Here is a 16,791-nt window from a genome sequence, read left to right as displayed (position 1 = left end):
TAGGTCACCTAACCTACCCAAACTAGCGTAAATACTAAAGTGCGTGGTGTTCACATTTTCTTTATCTCCTGTACTCTTGTCTATAACATTTTGGTTTTGCTGCTTTCAAAGGTCTAATAAGATGATTATGATGTGATAATAAAATTGAAACAGTTCATATAATTTTCCCATTAAAGAAAGACAAAGTTCACTTGTGCTTCTTCCAGTTTGAAACTGGAAGAAACAATCATAGGATTAACTGAGTATAATGATTTTTGTAGTAAAGGCATATGCCCTTTTAAAGGAGTTACCGTATCACTAAGATTATTTTAGAACTTCATTTAAAACAAATTTGAAAAAAGAGATGGTTTATCATAGCTTATTTATTTCTGATAGAGAGCTTATAGTCTGAGAATTGTATTTGCATAAAGTACAGGATGACCTTCGCCACCGGTGCAACTAATATACATTATTGAAAACAGTAAATAGTTTCTTCAGATTTTCTTAACGAATGAACAAGTATTTTTCAGTTATGCACAATTTCTCCTCTGTTATTTACTCTTTTGAAAGCGTACTCCTATATCAGCTATAGTCTTTGTACCGTAAGTAGCTCCTATGAACATGTACCTGTGCTATTTCTTACTGAAGGGCTATCATTGTGTCATCCCGAGGTGACATTACTTTCTCATTATTACTGGTTTCTAGTTTATACGCAGTGATCAACAGCGTGCTTCAATAAATGAGGAAAATTTGCTGCAAAGGTTTTAAATAAAGGTTTGTGTTTTTATATATTCAATACAACAGAGCTTGAATCATTACATCATTAAATTAAGGCTAAGCAAGTATTTATCAAAGTAAGAAAACATTACATGGTGTATTTTAAGTATTTAACTGATTATTTGCAGCTTGATTTAGACCTCACTGAGCAGAAATATTTGATCCAGTTTAGACCTTACTGAGCAGACATATTTGACCCAGTTTAAACCTTACTGAGCAGACATATTTAACCCAGTTTAAACTTTACTGAGCAGACATATTTGACCCAGTTTAGACCTTACTGAGCAGACATATTTGACCAAGTTTAAACATTACTGAGCAGACATATTTGACCCAGTTTAAACTTTACTGAGCAGACATATTTGACCCAGTTTAGACCTTACTGAGCAAACATATTTGACCCAGTTTAGACCTTACTGAGCAGACATATTTGACCCTGTTTAGACCTTACTGAGCAGACATATTTGACCCAGTTTAGACCTTACTGAGCAAACATATTTGACCCAGTTTAGACCTTACTGAGCAGACATATTTGACCCTGTTTAGACCTTACTGAGCAAACATATTTGACCTAGTTTAGACCTTACTGAGCAAACATACTTGACACAGTTTAGACCCTACTGAGCAGACATATTTGACCCAGTTTAGACCTTACTAAGCAAACATATTTGATCCAGTTTCGACCTTACTAAGCATACTTGACCCAGTTTAGACCATACTGAGCAAACATACTTGACCCAGTTTAAACCTTACTGAGCAAACATACTTGACCCAGTTTAAACCTTACCGAGCAAACATATTTGACCCAGGTGTGTTTCATGCAGGGAATATTTTAGTATGTTAATTAAAATAATTTTATTTAATTATTTTTATTATTTTAATTACATAAAATTATTTTTGTCTAAAAAATGCATTTTTGAAATAACAAAAAATAGGCCAAATTCCTTGATCTTAGAAGAAATGAAATGAAAGGGATTTTCCAATTAAAAAAATGCATGGCATGGCAATTGGAATCCCTATGTTCTAAAAATGAATAAGTACATCCAACTAAATTAAATTACCATTATCATACATTCTCATGGCTATGGTTTCAATTATCTTTATCGTTCCTCAATGAAGACTGCTTTCATCTCACTTACTCTGTGCTGTTTCAACTTGCTGGCTCTCAAGTATTACATCCAAGGTATAGTAAGTTGCAGACAAGTGTATGCAAAGTTAAAAATCTTATGTTATATACCTAACTGCAAATAATGTTAATAACTTCAAATTGCGTTAATTTCAGCAAATATCACGTTAAAAGTTGCAAAGATAATTAAGTTGTGAGCCATAAATAGTCACCACTGTCGAACAACAAAATGTGTGCACCAATATGCAAGAGAATCCATTTTTTGATATAACTACTATATACTACTAATTTAATGCTTTGCAGCTAGAAATCCTCATAACTTGGCCTACCGGAAAACAGCAGCACAAAGTAAAGCCAGTTTTTTTCTACCCCCTGTGCTAGCAGTTGATGGCAATTTGGATACAATTCCTCGTCAGTATCACTTTAAATCAAAACAGTACAAAAAGAGGTGGTGGGCTGTAGATCTTCACCAGATATACTTTGTGTTTCGAGTGACCATCTACACGGAGCTAGATTGTATGTATCCGCTTATATTTACTAAGAATAAACACTTTTATCCTACAAACTGTTTTATGACCAGAAAAATTACTTCTTGCACAGTTTGATGTGCCATCGTTTTTAAGAAAGTTAAAGACTTGGGCTTAGAACCAGTCAATGAAATAAACAAGTGTTATAGAACCTTGTTTTTATGGCTTTTGCAACTAATGGTTGTGTCAGCATTAACCTGATAGAAGAAAATATGCATGACTTACCCTTCTCTCAGAAATTTGCCGTGTTTTATCAGGTCATTGGCTTAAAGTTGTTTTTAATGATTTTATAATGACACACAATTTAGTGAAAAACTTTGCTAGTGTGTTGATTGTTTAAATTATAAAATTTATATTTATGTTTTATTTGATACAAGTAGTAACTTAAAATTGCATTGCAATTTGAATGTGAATTACCTCTAGAGAAATTGCTGTATGTTAACCTTAGCATTAGCAAATAAAGAATATTTGTTACTCATGAAGCTATGGAGAGCTCTGTGGGTTGGTGGTCATAAGCTTAACCCATTCAAAATTGGTTAAGCTTCTGTAGTCGTTATAAATACTAACTCTGAAAGTGTACTATACAAATCTTGTAGCTTATGAGTTTTTGTATCCTTTAGCCTAGTTTAAATCATTTTGTCACCTGGGGTGTCATGGTGGCCTAGTGGTAGCGTCTATGACTTGTCAGCCATGAAGTTGGTGGTTTGGTTCCTGCTTAATGCTGATATGACAAAAAGCTCTCAGCTTTCACCCATAAATTGCTGGGTCTTCCGGATCTAGAACTTGGAGGCGCCATGTACCACACTGATGACATCAGGCAAGTGAAATGGCTACTTTGGTTCTGTCAAAAGATGCCCTTGACAAGTGTTAGGACCACCCAAGGTAGTTTATAAAAAACTAGTCCTGGTGGCTGTTTCTCTACTTGAGAATATGAGAACGCTACCAAGCATTGTCACTACATGACAGAAGCACGCCATTTCTTTTTATAAATCATTCCGTTTTAATTTAGTAGATAGCTTTAGACTATATCTTTTGCTAGCAGTCTGTCAGGCAGCTTGGTATGGGTATATCAGTTTTTTACAATAGATTATCCTGACCTGAAGTACGCACACTTGGCATCAACAACTTCACCATTATCGTTGACTGACTTTCCCCTTCTACATGGTTTCTGGCAATTGACAAAGGAACATTCTCCTCTTACTACTAGTTTTCCAGCGAGGAGCTGCCAAATTATCGGTGTCTACAACTGGCATTCATGGTCAGATATTTCTGAGTTTATCGTAGAAGGCATAGGTAAGAAAAACCTAACGATTGTTTTATTAAAACAGCAAATCTTTATTTGTTATTAGTTAATTTACGTAATGGGAGTTCTAAAAAGTGAGCTAGGATACAGCCAGTTGTGTTTAAAAGATTGATTAAGTGCAAAACTTTCTTAAAACTTTAGCACAAAACATCGTGAAGATAGATATTATATTCATGTATAATAGACGTCTGCAATAGATTTTACTAGAACAACTCTAAATATGTAACTGTGACAAGGCCTGACCTTGACATTCAAATTGTAGTTATTACACGATTCATTGAGATCAAATACCATAATATGTTAATAAGTGCTCATACGCTAATAACATGCTTGAGTGATGTTTAATAATATACAAATCTAGATAGGCTCTTCCAACTGCAGCGAAACTGAACTGGATAGTAAATACTGCTTAGTACAAGAGTAGGGTTTTAGTTTTGCACAAGTAGAGCTCCTCTCTGAGCTTTAACAAGAGTGGGTGAATTCCGATATTAAGAATATCTGTTTAATTATTATTTGTTTATTTATACCAATACTCATATATTCATATGCGTATATATGTTTATAAATGAATATGTAGTCAGGTCTACTGCTAACAGCACTCTACGCTCTAAAAAGTACAAAGTGTTATAAAGAACTAGAGTGTTGGAATAGGTTAATGTTACTTTTCTTTTGACAGGCTGATATTTTTTTGTCCTGACTTCAGCGTGAAACATCAACTTGTAAAAAAATAAGTAACTTTAACCAATTGCAACACACTAGTTATTTAGGTTCATAAATATATTATATATTTAGATATATAAGTCTATAGCAATATAGATATGTAATTATTCCGCTTAAGTTCTGGGATAATGCTCTGCATTACCACTGCTGCAGCAAGAGCTGCATGCACTGCACTGCAACTATATACCGCTGCTGTATGAAATACACTGCACTACAATTGTATACCGCTGCTGTACGCAATACACTGCACTACAATTATATACCGCTGTTGTATGCAATACACTGCACTACAATATACTGATGCTGTACGAAATACACTGCACTACAATATACCGGTGCTGTACGAATTGCACTGCACTACAATATACCAGTGCTGTACGAAATTCACTGCACTACAGTTATATACTGGTGCTGTACGCAATACACTGCACTACAATTATATACCGCTGTTGTACGCAATACACTGCACTACAATATACCAGTGCTGTACGAAATACACTGCACTACAATATACCGGTGCTGTACGAATTGCACTGCACTACAATATACCAGTGCTGTACGAAATACACTGCACTACAGTTATATACTGGTGCTGTACGCAATACACTGCACTACAATATACTGGTGCTGTACGAAATACACTGTACAACAATATACCGGTGCTGTACAAAATACACTGCACTACAGTTATATACTGGTGCTGTACGAAATACACTGCACTACAATTATATACCGCTGCTGTATGCAGTACTCTGCACTACAATATGCTGGTGCTGTACAAATACACTGCACTACAATATACCCGTTCTGTACAAAATACACTGCACTACAGTTATATACTGGTGCTGTACGAAATACACTGCACTACGATATACCGGTGCTGTACTTTTATACACTGCACTACAATTATATACCGCTGCTGTATGCAATACACTGCACTACAATATACTGGTGCTGTATGAAATGCACTGCACTACAATATACCCGTGCTGTACAAAATACACTGCACTACAATTATATACCGCTGCTGTACGCAATACACTGCACTACAGTTATATACTGGTGCTGTACGCAATACACTGCACTACAATATACTGGTGCTGTACGAATTACACTGTACAACAATATACCGGTGCTGTACAAAATACACTGCACTACAGTTATATACTGGTGCTGTACGAAATACACTGCACTACAATTATATACCGCTGCTGTACGCAGTACTCTGCACTACAATATGCTGGTGCTGTACAAATACACTGCACTACAATATACCCGTTCCGTACAAAATACACTGCACTACAGTTATATACTGGTGCTGTACGAAATACACTGCACTACGATATACCGGTGCTGTACTTTTATACACTGCACTACAATTATATACCGCTGCTGTATGCAATACACTGCACTACAATATACTGGTGCTGTATGAAATGCACTGCACTACAATATACCCGTGCTGTACAAAATACACTGCACTACAATTATATACCGCTGCTGTACGCAATACACTGCACTACAATATACTGGTGCTGTACGAAATACACTGCACTACAGTTATATACCGGTGCTGCACGAATTACACTGCACAACAATATACCGGTGCTGTACGAATTGCACTGCACTGCAATCTACCGGTGTTGTACAAAATACTTTGCACTACATTATACCGGTGCTGTACAAAATGCACTGCACTAGCTGTAGCACATCATTTACTCAGCATCAGATCCATTATATATATACTAACTGTACTACCCGGCGTTGCTTGGGTAGTAAAAAGGTCTTCGAACAGAAAATTGATTTGTATTTAAAATATAACAACATTTTCCCTTCTAACTTTCAAACTCCATATCATGAAATAAGTGTTTTGTGTAGTTGAAACAAATGTATAGAGAAAATAAAAAAACTGTAAAAGTTTTCCAACTTTTCCAATTTTTCCAACTTACAGTTTTCCAAAAAAACTAAAAGTTTACAATTTGGTCAAACAACTGTAATTTTCCAACTTTTTATCATGAGAAAAGGATTTTGTGCAAACAGGTTCTTTTCTTTGGAGGCATAAGACGATGTGTAACTTCTGAAAATACATGTATTTTACAGATGAATAAAAAAATATGACAGATCATGGTAGTATTTTGTAGTTAAAATTTTATATGAACATTGTCTGCCAAAAATGGTTGAGTAAAAAATTAATATTAATAATAAAGATTGGAAAGAATGAAAACTAAGTAATAATAACAGTGATAATAAAATAAATAATATTTAAACTTCAAACACGATATTATACTCAACTTATGTTTAGAAAATGCAAGTTGAAGTAAAAACGATAATGCAGCAAACTTTAAAAACTTACATGTATATTATAAACTTCAAAAGTTATACAAAGTTTATAAATGTAATAAAAGAAAGTAAATCTATCTATCTATATGTATATTTCTCAAAGTATGTAAACAACTATTACAGTGGAAAATAACTAATACTTGTAATCTTACACAATAAGTTTTACAGTAAATCTTACAGATAATCTAACAAATAATCTTACAGTAATCTTACAAATGTTTGTTGTCAAATGCGAAATTAATTACGAGTCACTAATTGATTGGGTTTACAATGAAATATGTAAAAGCTAATACACAAAGCGAGCACTGATAGGAACATACAAACAAAAATGTTTTAATTTGAACTAAAAAAAATAACGTGAAAAGATATTTTAAATGAACAAAATCTTTATTTGAGTTTAATGATTGTGTAGCGCAAGGTACAAAATCAGAATCCAAAAAACATTATGTAGCTGGGAAAAAGTATTCTGAGCAGCTGGAATAAATAAGTAGAGAACTATTTGTAAATGTGAAATAAATAGCAGGTATGTAAACTATGAAACAGATTATTTGGTAATGATACAATTAATACAAATTGCGAAAATAAAAATTGTTATGATCAAATAAAAAGCACTACAACATTCACCAAACTTTATTTCTGTAAAAAAAGTTTGTTGATACAGTTTGGTGGAAAGCATCGTGTTTTATAGGGGCATATTAACCCATGGGCGCATTGTATCAATAAATACTGTGGCAAATGGTGTCTCCTTACGTTTACCCATGCCAAGCAAAAGCCAAGCCAAGCCAAAGCCTTGTCGAGTCAAAACCGAACCAAGTCGGGCCAAGCTGTGCCGGGTCCAGCCAAGTAGAACGGAGGTGGAGCTTACTAGCTATATAAGCTTGAACATTTGTGTAGAAGAGCAGAGCTGTTCTGGGCCTGTTCATTGCCTGTTTATTGCCTGTTACTTGATAATTCTTGTACAACTTATGAACTAAGCAGAAACATATGTATAAGTTCATGCACCGAGTCTTGTACTAGTGGAGGAAAAGTGAAGGTTACACAAAACCTTTACACTGGTGGCAACAGTGAGATCGCTGACGATCCCAAAAACTCTACCACAGGACTCGCATCAGGATCACTAGACATTGGGAAGACTGCTGGTCTTTGGATGAACTGGGCTGCCTGTAAAATGGTGAGGCTGCTCCTACTAGAAAAACTTCCTGACAACAGGAAAAAACCCAGAGCTGGTTTAACGCTTACCTGGTGGATAGCCCAAGTCTTGCCCGGAGGGCATTGAAAATGGCCTCCTGGTCCTCGAACCATCCGCAGTCTTCGGCCTGTTTGCCCAATGCTTCCCGAAGGTGCAATAGTGTTGCTCCGCTTTTCCACTGGTTAGCATCGGCTACCTCTGTGAAGCGAGCAATAAAATACTCCACATCTCCTTTTCTAGTATACTGGGAAGTCCTGAAGCGTGGGCCATGTCTGGCTTTCAGCAGGTTTCTGCTCTTTTTCCAGAGCAATGCCTCTACTGTGTCCGTAGCTGTCAGCTCCTTTCCGGGTTTCTTCCTGTAAGAATTTCTTCCGGTAGGAGCTCGCTGCCTTCTTGGGCAAGTCCTGTTGGAGCCTTTAGTAGGTTTCCGATACCGCATACCTCCGATTCTGAGGCTTTCCACCGAGAGAGAGAGCTGTGGACTGTCTTGCGGTATCGGACCCAATAGATGCACTGCTCTGGGAGCAGAAACCTACTAAAGGATCTAAAAAGACTTACCTGAGGAAGCAGCGTGCTCCTACTGAAAGAGCTTCCTATGGGAAAAAACCCACAGAGAGCTGCGAAAAGCCCTGCGGTATCAGACCCAGTTGATGTACTGCTCCAGGAGCAGAAACCTACTAAAGGCTCCAACAGGATTTCCCAAGGAGGCAGTGACCTCCTACCGAAAGAAATTCTTACAGGAAGAAACTTGGAATGGAGCCGACAGCTACGGACACAGTAGAGGCACTGCTCTGGGAAGAGAGCAGGAACCTACTGAAAGCCAGACATGGCCCATAAGAGAGCAAGAAGTGCTGACCCGGGACCCGACCGACTAGTCGAGGCATTAGAGAGGGTGTTACTGATGCCAAGAGCTCAGGAACTGGCACCACGCTTCAGGACTCCCAGTATACTAGGAAAAGAGATATTGAGTATTTTATTGCTCGCTTCACAGAGGTAGCCGACGCTAACCAGTGGAAAGACGGAGCAACACTATTGCACCTCCGGGAAGCACTGGGCAAACAAGCTGAAGACTGCGGATGGGTCGAGGACCAGGAGGCCATTTTCAATGCCCTCCGGGCAAGATTTGGGCTATCTACCAGGCAGGCATTAAGCCAGCTCAACGACCTTAGGCGAGAGGAAAGGACGACACTTCAGGAGCATGCTATGGAGGTTGAGAGGTTGGTACGCATTTCGTACAGAGACCTGCCGAATCGACATCAAAATAGTATGGCTATGGAGACCTTCTGCAGCTCACTAAGAGACCCTGCCTTGCAGTGACATCTGTTGGCCATGCAAATGCCCATGCTGGCTGACACTGTGCAGGCCGGGAACGACTCCTTTCAGATCCAAGGAGGCGAGCGCAAATCAACCGGACCTTCGGTACGAACCCTGGAAGGAGGAACCTCCGATCAAGTGAACTTGACCGAAACCGATGTTATAGGACAACTAGCCCGGCTGGTCCAAACTCTCACGGACAAGGTGGAACAGCTCTAGGAGCAGGTTCACACTCTAACCAAAAGAAGGAGCCAGCCTGCTACCCTTTGTTAATTATGTGGGCGACCGGGGCACCTACGGAAGAATTGCCCTTGCTACACCAAACCGGCTTCAGGAAAAAAAAAACGGCCACAGCAATAGCTCTGGCTACTGGCTGTACCAATGCCAAACAACCCCGGAAACACAATATGACTAAACGGGATTCATTGAAAGCCAATGGTTGGTCTTATCTAGCAAGGACTGGGCCGAGGAAAATATGTGCACAGAAAAGGCCTGTGGAGACACGAAACTACTACCAGTCTTTGAGTGAGGCCAATCTAGACATTCCCACTGTCCCGGATATCGCCTACGCCCCTCCGTGTGAATGGCAGGGACGTAGCCCAAAACAAAGGAGGGTGACCCCTAAATCCCTTCCATCCAGACATCAAGAACCACCCACACTGGATCGGATGAGTAGAAGCCTGCTTTAAAGGCAGCAGGGCTGACCCTTTCTCTGCCTTGGGGATGGCAATTACAGGAGCCGCCAGTTTACCCTGGATGTAGGATGGCCAGAGGGACCGACCCCGCCCCACCACAAAAAGGAAGGCTCCCATGCCTTCTGGAATATGTTTTGGAAGACACCTCTAGGGCGCAAGCCCTCAGTGGACCTCACTCCACCAGCTATTTCCTCCCAGGAAAAATGGAGGGGCAGCCCATCCAGTTTCTTCTAGACACAGAATGCACCACAAGTGAAAAGTGCATGTTATTTTTTCAAGAAATGAGCACGAATTAATGGTTCTATTCTCTGTCGCTCGGTGTTTCGTTTGCCGATCTTAATTTTGATAAAAGTAAGGCTTGGCCAGTTTTAATAACGATTTCCGGCCAAATTAATCTGTCTATTTGTGTATAATCAAATCAGATGGGTAAGTTTTAAGATACTCTCCACAATTTGCAAAGACTTGGTAACATATTTAAATAGGTTTATATGTGTTTGTAACATTATTATACTTTAACTACTCGACAAAAAATAGTTAAACTTGTTGATGAGATTTCAATACAAGGGTTTGCGGCGTTGTTGATGAATAATTTTCATAAGTTGTGTGCACATGCATTTATCATAAAAACTCTCAAACATTCATTTCGCTCGTTTGGTCGTGGATTATATCAACTACATTAAGTTTTATACTAAGCACATGATACTAGATTTATTGAGAAATGCTTAACGAGAGCTGCAGTGAATACTATGAACTTGTATGTCTTGTATTTTATAGCTCAGTTTCCAAATTGAAATGCTTTAGGTGACTAGTAGCAAAATGCAGTGAGTGTTTTCCTGCTTGCAGATATAATAACTCATTTTACTAACATTTTTGGATTCGAAATACTAAATGGTTTAACCCCTTAATATATCACTGATATGTTTGATTTCTCAAGTACGAGTTATCTATGGCGTGACAATTTTATTTTTTACTTGTCAATAGAGTACTCAACACCAATGTTGCTAACTTTTTAATCTTCTGTCAAACAGGATAATGTTTTACCTAAGCTTAGTAACTTCAAGTGTTCCTTGCCTAAATTTCTGTTGTTGCATTCATGACAGCACATTGCAATACTTACTATATGTGAAACATTTTTTTTGTAAAAATAAAAATATGGGCTGCCCAATCAAAGTATATTGTATATGTATATTATTGTATTATATTATCATATTGTACAGTATATCATTATTAGTCCTGTTAGATGTATAAATTCACCATTGCCCAATGCACATCTTCTGCACATTAATCCAGTTAGAACACAGCTTGCCTCTTCACTATAATTATTATCCTCTGTTTAGATACTGCCATCCAACAGTTCTTTATATCATATGGCAAACCAACCCATCAATCTACTACAGCGAATTGTTGTCACTCTAGCTTAGCGGTAGATGGGTGGTACTCTACTCCTTCTCACAGCGCTACTCTTGATGGCCAAGTTCATTCTACCAATTGGCTAAAAATCTCTCTACTAGCGTTTTACTTCCTTGAGCGCGTTGTACTCTACCCCCCTCCAGGTATGCGCACAAACTTCTACCATTGCTATATTGCTCTGTTTGTGATTGCTTCATAAACTGAATGAGAGCTACCGCTATCATTCAGCGTCATTATCTTCACATGTCACAAAAACATACCTCATGCATTTCTCATCTTTATCAACGATACACTTGACAGTCCCACGCACTTTGAGAGATCATGAGTAATCACCATAAGTAAGATCATGAGTAATCACCATAAGTAAGATCATGAGTAATCACCATAAGTAAGATCATGAGTAATCACCATAAGTAAGATCATGAGTAATCACCATAAGTAAGATCATGAGTAATCACCATAAGTAAGATCATTAGTAATCACCATAAGTAAGATCATAAGTAATCACCATAAGTAAGATCATGAGTAATCACCATAAGTAAGATCATGAGTAATCACCTTAAGTAAGATCATAAGTAATCACCATAAGTAAGATCATAAGTAATCACCATAAGTAAGATCATGAGTAATCACCATAAGTAAGATCATGAGTAATCACCATAAGTAAGATCATGAGTAATCACCATAAGTAAGATCTTGAGTAATCACCATAATGAAGATCATGAGTAATCACCATAAGTTAGATCATAAGTAATCACCATAAGTAAGATCATGAGTAATCACCATAAGTACGATCTTGAGTAATCACCATAAGTAAGATCATAAGTAATCACCATAAGTAAGATCATGAGTAATCACCATAAGTAAGATCATAAGTAATCACCGTAAGTAAGATCATAAGTAATCACCATAAGTAAGATCATGAGTAATCACCATAAGTAAGATCATGAGTAATCACCATAAGTAAGATCATGAGTAATCACCATAAGTAAGATCATGAGTAATCACCATAAGTAAGATCATGAGTAATCACCATAAGTAAGATCATTAGTAATCACCATAAGTAAGATCATAAGTAATCACCATAAGTAAGATCATGAGTAATCACCATAAGTAAGATCATGAGTAATCACCTTAAGTAAGATCATAAGTAATCACCATAAGTAAGATCATAAGTAATCACCATAAGTAAGATCATAAGTAATCACCATAAGTAAGATCATGAGTAATCACCATAAGTAAGATCATGAGTAATCACCATAGGTAAGATCATGAGTAATCACCATAAGTAAGATCATGAGTAATCACCAGAAGTAAGATCATGAGTAATCACCATTAGTAAGATCATGAGTAATCACCATAAGTAAGATCATGAGTAATCACCATAAGTAAGATCATGAGTAATCACCATAAGTAAGATCATAAGTAATCACCATAAGTAAGATCATGAGTAATCACCATAAGTAAGATTATGAGTAATCACCATAAGTAAGATCATGAGTAATCACCATAAGAAAGATCATGAGTAATCACCTTAAATAAGATCATGAGTAATCACCATAAGTAAGATCATAAGTAATCACCATAAGTAAGATCATGAGTAATCACCATAAGTAAGATCATGAGTAATCACCATAAGTAAGATCATGAGTAATCACCATAAGTAAGATCATAAGTAATCACCATAAGTAAGATCATGAGTAATCACCATAAGTAAGATCATAAGTAATCACCATAAGTAAGATCACGAGTAATCACCATAAGTAAGATCATAAGTAATCACCATAAGAAAGATCATGAGTAATCACCATAAGTAAGATCATGAGTAATCACCATAATTAAGATCATGAGTAATCACCATAAATAAGATCATGAGTAATCACCATAATTAAGATCATGAGTAATCACCATAAGTAAGATCATGAGTAATCACCATAAGTAAGATCATGAGTAATCACCATAAGTAAGATCATGAGTAATCACCATAAGTAAGATCATGAGTAATCACCATATGTAAGATCATGAGTAATCACCATAAGTAAGATCATGAGTAATCACCATAAGTAAGATCATAAGTAATCACCATAAGTAAGATCATGAGTAATCACCATAAGTAAGATCATGAGTAATCACCATAAGTAAGATCACAAGTAATCACCATAAGTAAGATCATGAGTAATCACCATAATTAAGATCATGAGTAATCACCATAAATAAGATCATGAGTAATCACCATAAGTAAGATCATGAGTAATCACCATAAGTAAGATCATAAGTAATCACCATAAGTAAGATCATGAGTAATCACCATAAATAAGATCATGAGTAATCACCATAAGTAAGATCATGAGTAATCACCATAAGTAAGATCATAAGTAATCACCATAAGTAAGATCTTGAGTAATCACCATAAGTAAGATCATGAGTAATCACCATAAGTAAGATCATGAGTAATCACCATAAGTAAGATCATGAGTAATCACCATAAGTAAGATCATGAGTAATCACCATAAGTAAGATCATGAGTAATCACCATAAGTAAGATCTTGAGTAATCACCATAATGAAGATCATGAGTAATCACCATAAGTAAGATCATGAGTAATCACCATATGTAAGATCATGAGTAATCACCATAAGTAAGATCATGAGTAATCACCATAAGTAAGATCATGATTAATCACCATATGTAAGATCATGAGTAATCACCATAAGTAAGATCATGAGTAATCACCATAAGTAAGATCATGAGTAATCACCATAAGTAAGATCATAAGTAATCACCATAAGTAAGATCATGAGTAATCACCATAAGTAAGATCATGAGTAATCACCATATGTAAGATCATGAGTAATCACCATAAGTAAGATCATGAGTAATCACCATATGTAAGATCTTGAGTAATCACCATATGTAAGATCATGAGTAATCACCATAAGTAAGATCATGAGTAATCACCATAAGTAAGATCATGAGTAATCACCATAAGTAAGATCATGAGTAATCACCATAAGTAAGATCATAAGTAATCACCGTAAGTAAGATCATAAGTAATCACCATAAGTAAGATCATGAGAAATCACCATAAGTAAGATCATAAGTAATCACCATAAGTAAGATCATGAGTAATCACCATAAGTAAGATCATGAGAAATCACCATAAGTAAGATCATAAGTAATCACCATAAGTAAGATCATGAGTAATCACCATAAGTAAGATCATGAGTAATCACCATAAGTAAGATCATGAGTAATCACCATAAGTAAGATCATGAGTAATCACCATAAGTAAGATCATGAGTAATCACCATAAGTAAGATCTTGAGTAATCACCATAATGAAGATCATGAGTAATCACCATAAGTTAGATCATAAGTAATCACCATAAGTAAGATCATGAGTAATCACCATAAGTACGATCTTGAGTAATCACCATAAGTAAGATCATAAGTAATCACCATAAGTAAGATCATGAGTAATCACCATAAGTAAGATCATAAGTAATCACCGTAAGTAAGATCATAAGTAATCACCATAAGTAAGATAATGAGTAATCACCATAAGTAAGATCATGAGTAATCACCATAAGTAAGATCTTGAGTAATCACCATAATGAAGATCATGAGTAATCACCATAAGTAAGATCATGAGTAATCACCATATGTAAGATCATGAGTAATCACCATAAGTAAGATCATGAGTAATCACCATAAGTAAGATCATGATTAATCACCATATGTAAGATCATGAGTAATCACCATAAGTAAGATCATGAGTAATCACCATAAGTAAGATCATGAGTAATCACCATAAGTAAGATCATAAGTAATCACCATAAGTAAGATCATGAGTAATCACCATAAGTAAGATCATGAGTAATCACCATATGTAAGATCATGAGTAATCACCATAAGTAAGATCATGAGTAATCACCATATGTAAGATCTTGAGTAATCACCATATGTAAGATCATGAGTAATCACCATAAGTAAGATCATGAGTAATCACCATAAGTAAGATCATGAGTAATCACCATAAGTAAGATCATGAGTAATCACCATAAGTAAGATCATAAGTAATCACCGTAAGTAAGATCATAAGTAATCACCATAAGTAAGATCATGAGTAATCACCATAAGTAAGATCATGAGTAATCACCATAAGTAAGATCATGAGTAATCACCATAAGCAAGATCATAAGTAATCACTATAAGTAAGATCATGAGTAATCACCATAAGTAAGATCATGAGTAATCACCATAAGTAAGATCATGAGTAATCACCATAAGTAAGATCTTGAGTAATCACCATAATGAAGATCATGAGTAATCACCATAAGTTAGATCATAAGTAATCACCATAAGTAAGATCATGAGTAATCACCATAAGTAAGATCTTGAGTAATCACCATAAGTAAGATCATAAGTAATCACCATAAGTAAGATCATGAGTAATCACCATATGTAAGATCATGAGTAATCACCATAAGTAAGATCATGAGTAATCACCATAAATAAGATCTTGAGTAATCACCATATGTAAGATCATGAGTAATCACCATAAGTAAGATCATAAGTAATCACCATAAGTAAGATCATGAGTAATCACCATAAGTAAGATCATGAGTAATCACCATAAGTAAGATCTTGAATAATCACCATATGTAAGATCATGAATAATCACCATAAGTAAGATCATAAGTAATCACCATAAGTAAGATCATGAGTAATCACCATAAGTAAGATCATGAGTAATCACCATAAGTAAGATCATAAGTAATCACCATAAGTAAGATCATGAGTAATCACCATAAGTAAGATCATAAGTAATCACCATAAGTAAGATCATGAGTAATCACCATAAGTAAGATCATAAGTAATCACCATAAGTAAGATCATAAGCAATCACCATAAGTAAGATCATAAGTAATCACCATAAGTAAGATCATGAGTAATCACCATAAGTAAGATCATGAGTAATCACCATAAGTAAGATCATAAGTAATCACCATAAGTAAGATCATGAGTAATCACCATATGTAAGATCATGAGTAATCACCATAAGTAAGATCATGAGTAATCACCATAAATAAGATCTTGAGTAGTCACCATATGTAAGATCATGAGTAATCACCATAAGTAAGATCATAAGTAATCACCATAAGTAAGATCATGAGTAATCACCATAAGTAAGATCATGAGTAATCACCATAAGTAAGATCATGAGTAATCACCATAAGTAAGATCATAAGTAATCACCATAAGTAAGATCATAAGTAATCACCATAAGTAAGATCATGAGTAATCACCATAAGTAAGATCATGAGTAATCACCATAAGTAAGATCATAAGTAATCACCATAAGTAAGATCATGAGTAATCACCATAAGTAAGATCATGAGTAATCACCAT

This window comes from Watersipora subatra, chromosome 9 (genome assembly GCF_963576615.1).
Source record: "Watersipora subatra chromosome 9, tzWatSuba1.1, whole genome shotgun sequence".
Lineage (NCBI taxonomy): Eukaryota > Metazoa > Bryozoa > Gymnolaemata > Cheilostomatida > Watersiporidae > Watersipora > Watersipora subatra.
The sequence above is the reverse complement of the archived record's forward strand: the minus strand, read 5'-3'. Positions refer to the sequence as shown.